Consider the following 12,134-nt stretch of genomic DNA (forward strand, 5'->3'; position numbering starts at 1 on the left):
TGTCTCTCATTTCTTCAGCCCCACTCATCTGGGTTTACAACATGTGGCTCAGTTTAATTATCCCTATTGTAATCCCTCATCATCATCCATTCTTTGGCTGTTTTTCTGTTGAAATGGTTGACCTGGTCATGTTAATGCATTCATTCTATTTAGAGTAAGTGAAAGAGAAATGTCTAAATCTAATGAACTAGAAACATAACCACTACAATATTAGAAAATATTAAAAAAATAATTTTCAGCAATTAAAAAAATGCCAAAACCATCCTGAAACTCCAAAGATTTCATTAATATCTATTAATGAGCATGTCTTCCATGCCTCTTTACATTCTGTTCCAACAGCTTGAGAGGGCAAGCTTGCTTATTTGCCACGTCCTTATCTCTCAATAAGAAAAAGCTAGCCCAGAAAACAATTGCAGAAGAAAGGTAGCTCTAAGTTTAATAGACTTTCATGATATTCAGTGTTTTCTTGCATGTGACTTCTGGTTGCTTCTTTACTTCTAAATGTTTTGTACATGTCAGATCAGAACCCTGAAGTCTGGAGTTTAAATTTTTCTTTTTACTAATCTGAAAAGCATTCTCTTAAAATTTTCTTTATTATCTTTGTAAGTCTGTGTATCTTTGCCTGCTTTGACCTAGGTGTACCAGATTTTACAGAGGCCAGAAGAGCACCAGCTACCTGGAAGCTGGAGTAACATGTGACATTAGTTCTATGCTCTAGGGACCACACCTGGTCACCCACAAAAGCAATACATGCTTGGAATGACCGAGTCACCACTCCAAATCCCAAATACAACTCTTTACATTATCCCATTTGAGATCAGAATTCCAGGAAGCCCATAAAACTCCCCTTCTTAGTAGTTGTACTTGTATAATATAATATTTGGATCAAATCCAAAGGTAATACACATTGTTTTGAATTGCAAGCCCAGCAAATAAGACTTACTCCACTTTTATTTCCTAGACCTGAATACAAATATCAAAACCCTGTTTATGACTGGAACAGCTAAGCAGTTGCTTACATTTGGGTGAAAAACATAAAAAGCAAAACCCAAAAGCCATCCTCCTTTAATCATATTGCAGGTTTATTTTGAGGAAGATTTGTTTTGCTAGTTTCAAAGCTGGACACAGCGCAGAAAGAGTGTAACACAGCTCTGTAGATAAGCACAGCACACAGTGTATTCTAGTGCTGTCAGCTCTGTTTAGTGTCAGTGGAGATACAGGCTCAGCAGTATAAAAGCAATTGTCTCTTTAAGAGCCAAATCTTATTTGTGCACAGCATTAGCAATAGCCCCAAGGCAACAATGAAGATGTTTTCAAAGCATTGCTTGGGAGTTTATCAGTGATTCTCACTGACATTAATGGGAGTTCTATGGGCAGTTCTCTTCCCTTTGCTTGGAAATGTGGAAGTGAGGGTTTCAATACAAATGCTTTTTCCCCAAGCTTTCTGCAGATTTTGTGAAGAAATAATCTGAGCTATAGATGTTTCTAAAACGATTGAAATAACTGTTTATCTGGTGAATCACCTGTAAGTATGAGAAGCTGTATTAATCAAAATAGGGTTTTTTTTTTTCAGTTTTTTGAGCTGGATACATTATTCTTCCTTTTTCCTTGATTTTTATTTTTATTTTTATTCTTTTGCTTTTTTTTTACAATGGCTGGTAGGCCAGGAGTCTATGTGAATGTATTTCTAATATAGCCTATCTGTATGGACAATAATGAGAAGTCTTGACGCTAGTAAAAATTGAGCTAATTATAATGGGTCAGCATCAGGTCTAGATAATATAATGAAGGTGCAATTTCAAGGAGTTTAACCCAATTATAATCATAATACAACAAAACTCATCATAAATGTGATGTTAATACACTATATAGGTATGTATGTATGTGTGTGTGTGTTTATGTATGTGTATATGTATGTATAGAACTGAAGCTAGCATAAATTTCCCTCTGGAGGAGAAAGAAGATGAAGGCTGAGTTGAGGCTCATTTCTCTTGATTGAGGACAAAGAAAAAGGTATCATGTAAAGGGTTAGGGCACCCAGGTAGCTAATAATGGAAAGAATTGTGAGGTCACAGCTGGGATGAGGGAGAGCAGGAAAAGAGAAAAAGGAAAGCAATGGGTATGGACAGTGAGTACAAGTTTGTTACATCCTACATGACTTGGAGCTTGAGAACCGTTTCTGATAAAAAAATATTGATAATTATAAAAGAGAAGTTATATATTATTGAATATTACTGATGCTCACAAGTTAAGCAGTAACAGTGCAGATGCATAGAAAGACATATATGGAGAGACATGTAGATTTAATTTCACAAAAGAAGAGAAAGCTTGATCTTGAAATACTATTCAGATTAGTAGTTAGTTAAAAAACATACATATTATGACTGCATCGAATTTAAGAAAGGAAGTAAGTCAGAAGTTGGAAGGATCATAGTGTCTTCAATGGGTGTAATTGGATTATTAAAGCTTATTTGAGTATGTGCATGTCCTGATTATTGTATTTCTGTACATGGAGCAGCTGAAGATTCAAAAGATGCCTAGAATGCTAATCAGAGGAATGCACTGGGAGGGAAGGATTTGTTTATAACAGGCCAAAGCAAGCTGACATCAGTGTCATAAAATGAGGGAGTCTAAAAGCAGGTAAGTTAGTAGCTTTGTCAGGTTTTAGCCCAAAACAAATGGAGCAGCCCTTGCACTGTGCCTGTCTGTGCCCTAACATAAACCATTAAGGACTGGTTGCTTCTTTAAGGCTAGACTTGGTGCTCAAGATCAGATCTGTTTAGAGCTCTGTCACTCTCTGACACACATGCACCAATACTGGAGAACGGAATTTTAAGAGTCTAACATACAAGATCCATTGCTTTTCTTTTCTTCTGATCAAAGGTACATATGCAAATTGAATCATGTTACTAGGATTTCTTTATGCTGTTAATTAAGAATTAATTTTATTTTCATGTAATACATGTAAGTATTTTGTATGCATATCTTTGTGTATCATATATAAGCTTGGTGCATGCAGAGACCAGAGGATGGTTTCTGATTATATGGAGCCAAAGTTATCACTATTTGTGAGCCATCATGTGGGTGCTAAGAATCAAAGCAAGACCCTTTGCCAGAGCAACAAGTGCTTTTAATAATTACATCAACTCTCCATCCCTGAGAGCTTTGTTTTTAACATTTTATATGAAGGACACTAACATATATTTTAAAATTGCCATAAAAAGAAGTATAAATATAAATCCAAAAAGAGTGTGAAAATAAAAACCTTGCTACTTGAACAAATGAGCACATCATTCATATAAGATAAATCTTTCATACTTTATCTGCAATGGCATAATTTCGATTTCAGGTTAAAGTTCTGGTCTCTTTGCTGTGATTTAATAACATGCTCCATACAACCGGTCTATTAAATGCTACTTTTAACTAATTTTGTGATTGAAAAGTAAAGTATTTGCTATCTGATATAATCTATCAAAGTAGGAAATGGTTGTAATTTACTGTGCATTGAGGGGCTGAAGATTTTCTTTTAAATGAAAGAGTAATTGTAGTAATCCCTAGGAAGATGAATTTATCAGGAAATTGAGGGAAATTTTTTCCATTTGATATTGGGTCTCATAAATCTTGTCATCTTGTGATCCTTAGCTCTCAAAATATTGCAATTAAGCTACTATCTTTAGTCTATTGAAAAATCTTTAAAGTCCAGACACATTGTTATCCTTTTATATCTAAACTGAAAGTTTGATTTGGGCATAGTATTAAAAATCTACCTTTTCCTTCTTGGGTGAAGAATAAACTATGTCCACTTGTCTCCATAGGACAGATTTGTACTTTCAGTTCTCCAAAAAAGAAACTTGCTAGCACTCAGGCTGCTCCTCTTCTGCTAGATTGGTTTTAACCCATTTATCTTCTGTATTTTCCTTAAAGCTCAGAGTTGAGTTGTAACACAAACTGTTAAATGGTCTTATTAATGAAAAAAAGAAAAGAAAACCCCGAGCCAGATATTGAGGTGAACGCTGAATGTTCAGAGAAACAACCTTACCTCGCCAACTCCGCAGCTAATCTTGTTTCCATGAATCTTCAAACTGAAAGCCTATGAGTCCTCATCTCAAGGGTCTCAGTTAATCTGCTGCTCTCACTGGCTTACCTCCAGGAAATCCACAGTCTAAAGACAGTGAGTTCCTGTTTCCTCATGCCTTATATGTCTTTTCTGCCCTGCCATCTTAATTCCTGGGATTAAAGGCTTGTGTGTTTCCCAAACTAAGGTATGAGATCTTTTTTTTTTTTTTTTTTTTTTTTTTTTTTTTTTTTTTGGTTTTTTCGAGACAGGGTTTCTCTGTGTAGCTTTGCGCCTTTCCTGGAACTCACTTTGGAGACCAGGCTGGCCTCAAACCCACAGAGATTCGCCTGCCTCTGCCTCCCGAGTGCTGGGATTAAAGGCGTGCGCCACCACTGCCGGGCTAAGGTATGAGATCCTGAGTGTTGGGATTAAAGATGTGTGTAGCCTTGAACTCACAGAGATCCAGATGGTCTCTGTCTCCAAAGTGATAGGATTAAGGGTGTGTGCCATCATTGTCTGGCCTCTATGTCTAATCTAGTTCTGGCTCTGTCCTCTGATCCCCAGATAAGTTTTATTGGGGTGCACAATATATTACCACATTGAGCTAAAGCTAGAAAAATAGGAAAGTTAATTTACTTAGTTTTCCTTGAGTTTTCTTCTCTTTGACTTTTATCTGTAATAACTATGTAATTTTCCCCATTCCATTGTTTATAAATTTTAAAAATCTCTCTCTTAATGGCATTAAGAGAAATAAAACAATAAGGACTTTTGTAAACTTAGTCAAATATATTTTAAGTGCATATGTGTTACTTAAATATGAATGAATGTGTCTTAAATGACTGGAAATGTGATATAGAAGCCTATAATTACATTTTCATGTAAGGAAAATAAAGTGGACTTCCCTCTGAAATAAAGTGTATAGTATACAGCATATTAAAAAATGATAACACCTGGGTGATGGTCAACGAACATATCTACTATTTTGTTACTAGCTTGTAATATTTAGATTATTCTTCGTGTCATCGTCCTAATGCTGTGGCAGCTGACCTGTACAAACGGAGTCTCTCCTTAGATGACACCAACCAAAGAAAGTGCAACTGAAATGGTAATCAGTGATCATTGCTTACCCAGTCTCTGGTTTCCAAGTTAATACTCAACTTCTTTTATTCATATCATTTTTGCTTCAAAAAAGAACAACATTACTTAGAGAATTTCTTGAAGAATTAGTGTTATATACATATCCATAAATATGAATACATATATCCATTCCCACATATGCATGCATATATGTGAAAGCCCAAATACTAGTACATTATGGAAGTTAAGTAAATGGCTTTATTTCCCTCTGTGGGGTTTCAACTAAAGACAAGGACATAACTTTAGGTTTCAGTAGCTCTTACTTACATATTTGTTGGAGTAGTTAAGTTTTGAATGGACTTCGACAGTGAATCAAATGCTTTGTACATTGTACATGCTATACACATGTATGTACACATTGATCCAAACTTCTGCCTCCTTTAACAATTGTTCTTATTCATGCCCATCCTATAATATTGGTTTTTGTAATTCTTTTCAGAATCTTAAAATTTAGAAAAGACTTGGATGTTGATGCCCAAGGAGTTTATTTATTTGCATATATATATTGGTTTTTTGAGTCAGGATTTCTCTGTGTGGCAGCTCTGGCTGTCCTGGAACTCATAGATCTCTGCCTATCTCTGCCTCCTGAGTGCTGAGGTTCAAGGCATGCACCACCACTGCCCAGCTGCTTAAGGATTTTAAAGTACTAAAATTTTAAACATTAAGAGATCTACCTTTGATGCAACATATATGAATAAATATATGATTATAAATTAGAAAGAAACTTAGGACACTTCTGTAGCACGACCACAACCTGTGCCGTACATGTTTTTAATAGGCTGACAGAGTCTCTTTGTATGTTTCCTATAAGGCAATAATTTTGTTTTTGTGTTTTTGATATTTTTTATAAATTATTGTTAATCAATTTAATCTTCAACTTTTGCTTAGCAAAACTAAAACTGAAAGTCTCTCTTCCTTATGGTGGTTAGGAGCTTAAATTCTAGCACAGCCATTAAAGGTAGCTTGTGCTAAGCTCTCTGGGATCTTGCATGTATGGATGCTTCAAAACTGAATGTCCTCTTCCCAGTCTAAGATTCTCCTTTCCTTATCAAGAAGGAGTCATTGACCCAGACACAATGATGATAGACAGACTAACAATCTTCCCAGGAGAAGATATTTGTGTCCAAATTCCAAGAATCCCTTTAACCCTACATGGCAGAGGGGATGTGATAAAAGTTAATGATCTTGTAATGAGATCTCCCTGGGTTATTTGAATCACTGCAGTCTAAGCACCTGTGTTCTTAAATCCAGAAAATCATATTGTCTTTCTTTGGTTCAGGGGACACTGGTTTGGGAGAGGGAGGAAGGACTGAAAGCTGAAGAATGGGAGGGGCCTCTAGGAAGAGAAGAGTCAGAGAACTGTCTCTTCCTAAAGCCAAAAGAAAGGAGAACATCCTTGCCAAGCCCTTGAGAAAAAGTACAGCATGGTCCAGGGAAGGCTGGCTCCAGAATGAGCAACCACTTAATGAGCAGCTCCCTGGGGAAGTTGGGAAAATGTTCTTTCCATGAATAAGAATAGACTGGACAAAGGGGGAGCTGCAACAGCAGTTCTGCACCCCGAGTTAGCCATCTTCCTCAGAGCAGATCCCCAAAGAGACGAGGAGTGTAGTGAGATACAATTGCTATTTTTATTGTTTATTATGAATCAGTATGCAATGTAATCAGTTTCCTTATGGGGTTTTCACACATATTTTATTTTGGTTGATTACCCCGGGCCCTGCTATCCCTTCATCTGCCTGATTGGCTTCCCCAGATACGCACTTATCTCCCAGTCCCCACGCTTTAGTTTGTTGTATTGTCTCCCTTACCCCGTCCACATAAGTCATTTTTCTAGCCACAAGGTCCCCTTCCTAGTGTCCCGGCCTTAACCCATGTGATTCCACCTGGATATACATATTTAATAGCTAAAAGCTAAGATCTACATATGAGATAAGAGAAGTCTGTCATGTCAGTGCTACGTTTCCTCTGACAGAGCGCAAGAAGGACATTCAAACCGGGACTTGGCAGGATTGTAATGGACTTCACATCACAGAATGGACAAGTTTCCTCCCACGGCACATTCATATTTGCACACTGTACTTTGTGGTGACTGATGATGCCTAGGATGAACAATGCACAGGGCACAGAGAAAGGAATAAAACAACACTGCTAGAAGAGGGGGAAGCTCAGCCAATCATCATCAGATCAGAGCTTCCACTACGTGAGCCATAGATCACTGTCACTCAACAAAGCAGGAGGGTGAGAAGGACAGAAAAGAAAAAAAAAACTCATTAAAATGAAAGCATTCAGAATGTTACAGGAGTTCATGATAGGCAAGAGGCAGAGTTTTCTGTCACAGACACTAATGTACTTATCTCTCTGACTGGCACAAGTCTATGCAAGGTGATGTATACAGTCACACCAATAAACTATTCTGTGCTTACAACATGCCACTTGCAGTAAACCAAAGCGCTGCAGTCTCAGTGACAGAACATCTGCCAGATGGCATCAAGCACTGTTTTCCTTTATTTCATTGCATTCTTCTACATTAGAGTCCACTGCATTTTTTAAATATAAAGAATTTAAAATATATAGTAACAAGCAGAAGACTCAACTAGACATCTATTTTTCCCTTTTAAAACCCCTTTTCTTTCTCTTTTTCTCTCATATAATAAATCCTGACCTCAGCCTTCCCTCCCTCCTCTCTTCCCACCTCCCTTCTCCCCCAGATTCACTGCTTTTCCATTTCCCTTCTGAAAAAGGGATATCAACTGAACACAGTATAGAAAGATGCACTGAGAGACCAGGCATACACCTTCATATAAGGCAGGATGAGGCGACCCAGTAGGAGGAAAAAGGTCCTATGAGCAAGTAAAAAAAAAGTCAAAGACACCCTTACTCTGGCTGTTAGGAGTCCCACAAAGATCCACAACAACCACAGTACGTGTGTGTAGGGTCTAGTGAAGATCCATGCAGGCTCTGTGATTGTCCCTTCAGTTTCTGTGATCCTCTACGTGCCCTGCTTAGTTGGTTCTGTGGGCTGTGTTTTCCTGGTGTCCTAGACTCTGCTGCCTCCAATAATCCTTCCTTCCCATGTTCTTCAGGGTTCCCTTGGCTCTGCATAATATTTGGCTGTGGATCTCTAATTCTCCCTTCCACTGGTGGAAGAAGCCTTGATGAAGATGTTCAGTGGATACATATGAGATTTATGGAATTGCATTTAAACCCTATGTTCTACTTTTTTGTAAATATATAGCAATTTAAAATAAAAATACAAGTAATATTAATGATGAAATGAAAGTAAAGCGTAAACCTCCATGAGCAACATATTTTGAGCTTTATACTTTTTAAACAGACAAACAAAACTCTACCCAGACACATATATTGTCAGTTATTAAAACTCTCTAGGTTGGTGTAGCCTTCTCTTTTAGGATGGATCTTACGAGTCACGTATGTTTTATTCCTTTACATGTCAGACTCAAATAGAAATAAATATAAATTAAATAACATGAAAGGTGTTGGATATTTCATTCGGTAATCATAGAGAATCTTTTAGCTTTATTTCTTAACAAAGTTGTTTTTCCCATAATGTATTTTGATCATATTCTATTGCCTCCTCTGACTCCTCCCAGATCCTCCACATTTCCTCTACCCATCCAACTTCATGCTGTTTCTTTCTAATAAAAAAAGGAAAGAAAGTGCAAATCACAGTAAAGCAACAAACAACAAAACAATAATACAAAAATACCATAACAAAATAAAGTGAAACACACACACACACACACACCACCACCACCACCACCACCACCACCACCACCACCACCACCACCACCACCACCACCATCCAAAACATGGAGTACTTTGTGTGTTGGCCAACTACTCCTTAGCATGAGGCTTGGAACCTGTGCAGGTCTTTAGCACAGTATCACAGTCTCTGTGAGCGCATGAGGTCCCATTTATTAATTAGTGCTTTTATTAATCATACTATCAAAAGCTTGTTTGTAAAGTCTTTCCTGTTTCAATGAGTTAAAATGAATTTCCTGCTTTTTTTCTATCTGATTCTGGGCAACAGATATTCAATACATTTGGAGTTACTTTTTTTTTTTTCAGGATGAGAGGAATTTCATGCTTCTACATAGACCAGCATGGTTTGTCAAAGATGTTGTCTTGTGTCAATGTATACTGTTGGCCCCTTTGTTAAAAATTAAGTGGCTGTATGGGTATAAGTGGATTTGTGGATCCTCAGTTCTAGTTCCATTGCTCAATGACCACTTTTAATGCCAGTCTCATGGTCTTTTTCTTAATGAATCTCTAGAGTTTAACTTTCAATCTTGGATAGTGATAATTTTGCATGTGTTGTTGATGAAGATGTTGTTTGTTCAGGATTGATTCATATGATCTCTAACGAAGTAAATCATGTCAAGCTCCTAACAAATGTCCTTGCATTCCACAATTTGCAAAAATGCTGACTTTATAAAGCTCCTTGGTAGGATACTTACTGGCTCCTAAAGTAATGCCAGCATAGTTTATAAGGGAAAAGACTGTGGAGGGTGGGTTATATCTGTTAAAGATAGAAGTCTCCAGATAAAGATTTCTTATATCATTTGGCTTATTTATGCCACTCAAATATAGAATATTATCTATCCACATGAAGTAATAATATTTCTATTTATAAAAAGTTAAGTAGCACAAATTCAATTTCATGAAAACACTTGAAAGCATGGTAGTACTGCACATACAATTGGCCTACCTGTACTGTTGATAGATTGCAATGAAGAGCAAAATTTGAAAGCAGAAACAATAACAGAACAGCAGCTCATTTACATTGAATCTTTGAATTGTTCAAGTCAATTTTGTTTTGCCTTTCGGCAAATGTTTCTCAACAGCCTCAGATGTAGAGTGCGCTCCTATTGGCTACAATAACTTCCTAACAGCTGAGGATGCAGCATGAGTCCCAAGACTAATAGCAGCTTTGGAATAAATCACTTTTATTTCATGGAATAAGGCAAAGCCATTTTACTAATGGATCACAAAGAGGGTAAGAACATGACACAAATGTTCTTCTAAATTGAATATATGGAACATCATTAGTTCTTATACTTCACCATTAACATCTATATAAGCTGTGTGCCAGATTGAGATTTCAGACTCCCTTCTTTAATGTTCAGAATGGATGTTTTTAAGTGGCTTAATTTAAGTTGTAGAACTCATATCTGTGTCCAAAAAGCCCCAGTTCCCATTAGAAATCACGTTGTTTAGATTTTCCTTGTCCCCTGTGTTTTCTCACAATGTATCTGAACAGACCCTTTTATTGAGAAGTAGTTATCAGTTGGAAAACCAGAATTTCAGAGGTATATACACAGACCCAGAATTAATTCCAGAATCCCAAACAACATGTAGTGGCATTTAAATAACCCAATGACACTTCTTGAAGTCATTTATGGACACAGACATAAAAGCGCACATAGCAGCCACAACTACATCTTTTAAAACAGTATAATTAAATAGTACCTCCATCAAATGTAATGCCCACACTGTTGAGAATTGTGTATTTCAAGGTGAAGTTGTATAGATAGTTCTTTCACTCTGACCCTCTGCTGACATGTCCTATACACAAGGATCAAGCAAAGAGATTTTTACATTCTTTCATATAAGAAAATGATAAATTATGTTTTTCTCACTTCCCAGTTCAGTTCTCTATGTTATTGTAATCCTTGCACATTATTTATTTGTATGGAAACTAATGTTGCTTAACTCTACCCTGTTGTTTTGTTATTTGTAAAAAAAGAAAGGTGGTGTTTCTTTCCCTCAAAGGTAATAGTGACTATGTTGAAGGACTATTCCTAACTAGGAAATTAATATCAAGTGATAACATCAAACTCCTTTTTTGGCATCATATTTCTATATTTAAATAAAATATTAATTGCACATTCCTGCAGTGCAAGCTCTGGAAGGTATCTACAGAAAGATAGGAGTGCAAGGTCATCCTTAGCTATAATGCCAGCTAGAAGCCAGCTTGTATTACAAGAGCCCTGGTCTCAAAAACAACAAATTGATAAATAAATACACAAACAAATAAACAAATGAAAAGTTTAAGTGACTATTTGAAGGGAAGGAAATACCAGCATGTAAAGACAGAGAAGCGTGTGTGTGTGTGTGTGTGTGTGTGTGTGTGTGTGTGTGTGTGTGTACCCACATTATGACATGGTATATTAGCATATATTTATGAATGCATAATGAGACCCACTATTTTGTATGTTAATTTAAAAATATATTTTAAAACTTTGATAGCATGCTGTTGATGTCAGAAGAATTGTGATGGCTGCAAAAGGGACAGTCACATGATTAGTGTAATGAGATTCCCAGATCTCATTCGGGTGAGAGATTTGCTGCTACTGGTACAATCAATTCTCACTCTCTATTCAAGCAGACTCTTTGGTGTATTTGGTGATCTGACAAGGAGCCATCTTGTCCTACCTTCTCTGGCGCTGGAGCAACTATGGCAGAGACAGTGGAGTTCCAAATGCAGTGAAGCGGTCTGGCTGCTTGACAACTGAGCAAGGGGCAGATTCGAGAGGTCAGCATGTCAAGTTACAGGAGCCGCAAAGTAGACATTTACTTGACAAATGAAGAAAGCAGAGCTATGGCCAGCAGCAAAACAGCAGGACCAGGGCAGTTGTGCCAACCACCCAGTGACATTAACAGTGGCAGAGGTGAAGCCATGGTAACCTCGGAAGTAAGGAGGCAGTGGTTTCAGAGTTGGCAGTGGTGTGACAAGGACAATAACAGCAGTTCGGGCAGCAGTGGAGACTGTAAGTGAGGAGGGTCTTAGACACATTAAATCTGGCAACTGTAACATCTCCTGCTGGCAAGGGCTGAAGAATCCTGAAGTCCTAGGCTGAAATAAGACTTACAACATCCCCAGGGTTGCATATCTCTGAACCAGAAGCCTCCACTAGAG

Source organism: Peromyscus maniculatus, chromosome 17 (genome assembly GCF_049852395.1).
Source record: "Peromyscus maniculatus bairdii isolate BWxNUB_F1_BW_parent chromosome 17, HU_Pman_BW_mat_3.1, whole genome shotgun sequence".
NCBI classification, from domain to species: domain Eukaryota; kingdom Metazoa; phylum Chordata; class Mammalia; order Rodentia; family Cricetidae; genus Peromyscus; species Peromyscus maniculatus.